Raw genomic sequence first — 5990 nt, 5'->3', positions numbered from 1 at the left:
CCTCGACATTATCGTAATATTTCGATTTTATTATTTAGAAGTCATTTGTTAGAAGAATCGATTAGTATATAAGACAATTATTTTACGTTAGAAAATATTTTTTAATTACCTGAAAATAACGAGACGATGTGGTATCCGTGCGATCTCCAGCGCCGACGCCGCGAAAAGAAAGAAGGAATATCAGCAAAGAGCCCTGATTGGCTGATAATTGTCAAGTGACCAATTAGAAATTCCCAATAACCATATAGAAATGTATTTCACGCACACAAGCTTTAACCGTCACACGTACGTAGCTCGGCTTTCTTCATGACCACGCTAGTCAAGCTTGATATGATAATTTATTTATTAAATAAATCAAAACATTATTAATATTTAATAAATAATGTTTATTAACATTTATTTAACAATTAAATAAAACATTCTTCTTTTTATCTTCATAATTTCTTCATAAAACATATATAATTATCATAGAAAAGAGATGATTTAAATAAAAAAAAAATTGTCGAACGAATATAATATTTAATGTAAGGGAAACGAAACTCGTTACAAAAGATCATCTTTTCCATCGTCTTTTACACATTGAAATTTATTTTTTTTACTTTGAATTCTTGCGATCACGACCGTTCGATGTTCGATAGGATCATTCTCTCTCTCTCTCTCTCTCTCTCTCTCTACACTCCCCTGCTTCTTTTTCTTTTTTGTCATGATGACACGAAATAACGTGCGAGCAAGAAGGAACAAATGAATGAAACGAAAGAAAGAAAGAAAGAAAGAACGACAAATTCACGGATTACACTGCGTATATATATATATATATATATATACATTTACCTAAATGGCGGGCAATTAGAAAGACGGTAATGAAAGTGCCAGTCGAATCGCGCAGTTTTGCCGGTTCGCCGATAAAGTTGATGCTTTACGGTTACGCGAAGTCGGAGACTGAGACTCCTCACCTAAATTTCCAACGGGTAGCATTAAATTCGTGACGTGCCGGCGGTCTTAGGGTAAACACGAGCGAGAAAGTCCATAAGACCCTGGCCTCCCACAAGAAGGCTCACCCCCTCCGGTTAACTGGATACTTATTAATTAAGGATAATTGCTGAAATTTACGATATCGCTATTTTACTCGCGGGGATCCCCGTGCACCGCCGCGGGGATGAACTAAAAGAAAGAAAATGAAATAACCGTTCGAATAATCTTATCTCGATAATAAAAATCTTCATATTTCATTAACTCGTTAGATCTTTTCTATAATTCTTTTTTACCTATAACTCTATTTGAAATAGCTTTTCATTTACGTTCAAATTTTTTACTCAAAATATAAATTATTATATAATTGAGGATTTTATAAAGTACATTTATATTTATTATATTAGTTTATTTTTAATAACTACAGATATTACAGACTTTCGTAATTATCCTTTCAGTATTCGTTAATAGCCTTCTAAATAGATTCAAAAAAATAATGTTCGATCATTTCCGACGATATATGATAAATAACTCATTAGACGATAGATAATGATCGATAACTCATTACATGATACATAACTCATTAAACGAAAAAATATTCTAATGATCCTATCTTTCTTTAATATCTGTTTTTATTTATAAAAATTATTGTTCACTATCAGGTAAGCATTAAGCATAATGATTTTGGTAGAAATTTTAAAAATAATAATATAGATGCGACCAATAGGAAATCATTATCTACACTTTCGAAGTTAGTTTAGAATTGGTATAGGTATATATCTATAACCATTAGATTTGTGTTAAACGTAGGGAAAATTTAGTAACAAAAATAAGACACGCCTACGACCAATGACAGTAGATCATTTCCTACTGTTTCGAAGTTTCGGGGGTAGTTAAAGATAATAGATCGAATATAAATAGATTGCCAGGAAGCTCTGAGATTTTGTTCACAACCAATGTTTAATATAAACTGCGAACGTATTACTATTAGAAAAAAAAACGTATTACTTTGATTCTATTTATCGCATAATATGTTAACTTGATCATTACCCGAAACATAAACCAAGTATTCGTCGACGAAAGTATTACTTTCAGAGAAGGAAATACTACTGTGATCATATTAATTCATAACGTGTAAAATTAATCAGTAGCTAAGACATCTATCAAGTGCTCGTCAACGAAACAATTGGGTTCAATTTTCAAAATAGAATTCATCAAATTAAACGAAATTTTGATCGAACAATCAAAGTAAGAATTATTTTTTTTTTCTATATATTGGATATATAAAAGTAAATCTCAGAATCTCAGAATGTAATCTTATTGTTAACTTTAAAAATGTTTCCTTTTTTCATTTTAAATTCGAGCTTAGATTTCGAGCTTTGTCTCTATATTAAAATATTCATCAAACAGCCAACACGTACGAACTTTACTGTCGATTATCTTGATATACGTAAAATGGAAAATAAATATGTAGGTATATTTATATAAGATAAATACATTAATCAATTCGAAAATAGTGTTATTGACATATCTATATACATCATTTTTTAAATTAAAACTTCTTTTGGAAGGGTACCGTAAAATTTCAAACGACACAATAAATGAAAAGCTGTGAGTTGCTGGAATCTTTCAGTCATTGTTCACTGAATGTATTGCTCATACAATATTAAAATCCGTTTTATACATTTTCATGAAACACTAGACTTGTAACTTTTAATGTTTTCTTTCATTTATTGTGTCGATAATGAATAATCTAATAATTCAATAAATTGATCAACGTAAAACATCAATCGCGTGTGGGATCCACGCGCTTTTCTTTTTTCTTTAGAACAAAGATATTTTAAATCTTAAGCAACAAGAAAAATATCTCATGTTTAAGTTTAATACAGAATATGGTAATTTATCAACGGAGATTTTAAGACTGAATAAAGAATGTAAGAAAAAACGAGAAGAGTTAAAAGTTCTTCAGCTGAAAGTTCTTGAGTTGAACGAATCCTTATATGAAAGGAAAAAACTATCAAATACTCCAACTGATGATCAAAATAATGAATCTTCAGAGGAATCTGATGGACAATTTGATCAAAAAGATAAAATATTTGATGAAATTGAAGAAATATCTGATGACAACGAAAGTATAACTGATGATATCAAAGATATCGATGTCAATAAAATATGTGATAACATCGAAAAAAAATTGGAAAAGCTTAAGAAATATTTGAGGGACATGTAAATGCAGAATTGTGTTATAAGGAAATACTAACTTTCACCTATGACTTTAAGAACATCTATGGAAAAGGATAATGATTAAATACTTAAAAGCTCACGGGAAACTAAATTTTTGTTAATTTATGTATATTATATTTTTGTGCTGTAAAAATATTATACTACTATTATTAAAATTCATGAAATTCATGAAATGTTATATCATCTCTTACAAGTTTCAATTGAGATTAAGCTAATTTTATATTATGATTTTTTACAATGTAACTATTATTATAAATATACATTTTCTTTTTATTAATAGAATGAATTTCTATATGTTTTTAATTAATCACGATGTTATTTCTTGTGATCTTCTTATAGCCATTGTTTCATTTCACACATAAATATATCTTTTATAATCTCTCTATTATACTAAATTGACACAAAATTAGATGAAACCAATTAAACTAGACTATTGATCAATAATAATATATCTGTAAATCACATAAAATTGTCCTTTCCCGGGCATTACAATAATTTCTTCAATACTCCTATATATAATCCTACTATACACAATAACACATTTGTATTATCAAATATTTATTATATTCACATTTCATATTTAACGAAATATTTCAAATAAACGGAAAATCTTGTACACGTATCTGTGTATCAATGATTCAAAAAGTCATGTTCCAATAACTATTATTCCAAATATCAGCTGGCATGAAATTTTGTTCGAAAACGAAGGGGGTAACCCTTTACAAAATACAAGTACTTAACTTACTAAAGTGTGGAATAATCGTGATCGGTAAAGAAAGTAACGCATAAAGTAAATTCCTTCGAGAGAAACTTGTCGTTGTATGTATAAGTATTATAGGTATAGCTCGTGCCTATAGTTATATATATATATATAAATAAATACATATAATTATATATATATAGATATGTGTTCTCTATGTATATATATATATATACATAGCTAGCTAGCGCGAATAATAAAGCGAGCGGCGTAATATTTCAAGATGGCGGGCGCGGTAAGTACTCGCGGTAGATGGCACAGCTCGATATTATTTAGCGTCCCGGGGTCGCACCCACTTAACCCCATCTCCTGGCCGCGAGAGTCCGTAAGCAAAAAAGGGCGTCTACAAAGACAGAGAATAAGTTACCTTAGACGAAAAGACGCGCCTTACCTTTGCATTCTCATCCTCTTTCTACCTTTCTTCCACTTCCTCTTCTTCTTATTCTTCTTATTATTATTCTTCATCTTATTTCTTATTTTCATTCTCCTATTTCTCCTTAGTATTATCGGTGACACAGGAATCTTGTTATATTCTTAAATCACACTAATATTCTTGCATATTCGTTAAATCGATAAAACTTATTAAACTCTTTCACATTAATCGACATTTGTTTATATGTAAAGCTTTAACCTAGTTTTTTTCTTTTCCTTATTAACAAGATATTTACTTAAGTATTTATAATTAAGAGATAAGAGATGTACGTTAGATCTATGTTTAGTTAGATTTAACGAATTTTTCAAAAAAAAGGAATACCCTCTTACATATATGTTTTCTTTTAATATTTATAATTGTCGACCTAATTTATATCCATGATAAATTTAATTATATTCGTTAAATTTTTTTATCACAGATATAATTATTAAAATAATAATTATTAAATTAAAAAATATGTTTTTTTTTTTCTGAACATTGCGTAGGAATTAAAATACAAAAATCGGATAGTCTAAACTGAACACATTATATCCCCTAAACTCATTAATCGTAAATGATCAACTAATTTTTAACTTGTCTGAATCATTTTAATATCAAAACAAAGCTAATATAAAGAGGCATTGCAATGATCCATCTTGTTGTTTTTTTATTTATTTTAAAATCTCGATTACTTCACTCGTACACGAACATTTCTATTTTTATCTTACGATATAATCATGGCCATATATTTTATACGACTCATGCAAATATCGTCTATAAAATTTAGCAAATCGCACGAGTATCAGCAATATAATTGGGTTCTTTTCGACGATGAATAATAGGTTTCAAAGTATTACGACGAAACCAGTTTTCCATTTTTTTCTTAACAACGTCATTGACTTTAAAATTGATTTGAAAGTATTATAATTCATTCTTAATTTCTCTCTCTCTCTCTCTCTCTCTCTCTCTCTCTCTCTCTCTTTTTTATGTTCTGACACTCAATCGGTCGATCGAAAAAGATCGATAGCAATTTTATACGAAATTCAACGTACGATCAGATTTCATTAGTTCACGCCTACGTAAATATTATATCAAAAAGCAAGTAACTCAGGAGACTGCGTAGATAAACAAGTAATTCATGAACGACCTTTAGTTTGCACTTACCTCTTTCTCTTTTCATCTTTAAAATCAACTTAATAGTCAATGCAAATCGATTAAACCTTCCTTGCTAACATATTATACAAAATAAAAAGCTAATCTTTTGTAAAATTAAATTTGGAAAACAAACAAAAATCGATCCCCCTTTTAAAAACTTTCCGATATCATAATAAAAAGCAAACATTTTTTCTGCAAGGTATCATATAAAAATAAAAAAAAAGAAGACCCCGCTAAAACTTAAAGAAAATAAATAAAAATATCTGTAATCATCGGAAAATGATAATCTATTTAGGTGTAGGAAAGCATAAGCTTTTCTGAGACATTACCAAAGTCTTGTCCTCATCGTTGGTATGATCGTTTCTTCGACGTAGCCAATTAGCGTAGTAGTCGATGCAGACGAGACGAGACGAGAAGAGAAGAAAAGAAAAGAAAGAAAAAAAGAAAGAA

General features: G+C 29.2%; 1 long non-coding RNA gene across 1 annotated transcript; it reads left to right on the top strand.

Annotated features, from left to right (window-relative positions):
• The first annotated feature begins 1914 nt into the window (after nucleotides 1–1914).
• Nucleotides 1915–3089, top strand: LOC106785795. The gene is made up of 3 exons (XR_001381564.1): nucleotides 1915–2217; nucleotides 2339–2439; nucleotides 2798–3089. It is a non-coding gene; the product is annotated as an uncharacterized LOC106785795 (long non-coding RNA).
• Nucleotides 3090–5990: the final 2901 nt, after the last annotated feature.

This window comes from Polistes canadensis, unplaced genomic scaffold (assembly GCF_001313835.1).
Source record: "Polistes canadensis isolate GaletaPanama2010 unplaced genomic scaffold, ASM131383v1 scaffold_57, whole genome shotgun sequence".
Taxonomy (NCBI): Eukaryota; Metazoa; Arthropoda; class Insecta; order Hymenoptera; family Vespidae; genus Polistes; species Polistes canadensis.
This window is presented reverse-complemented; position numbering and strand designations above follow the sequence as displayed.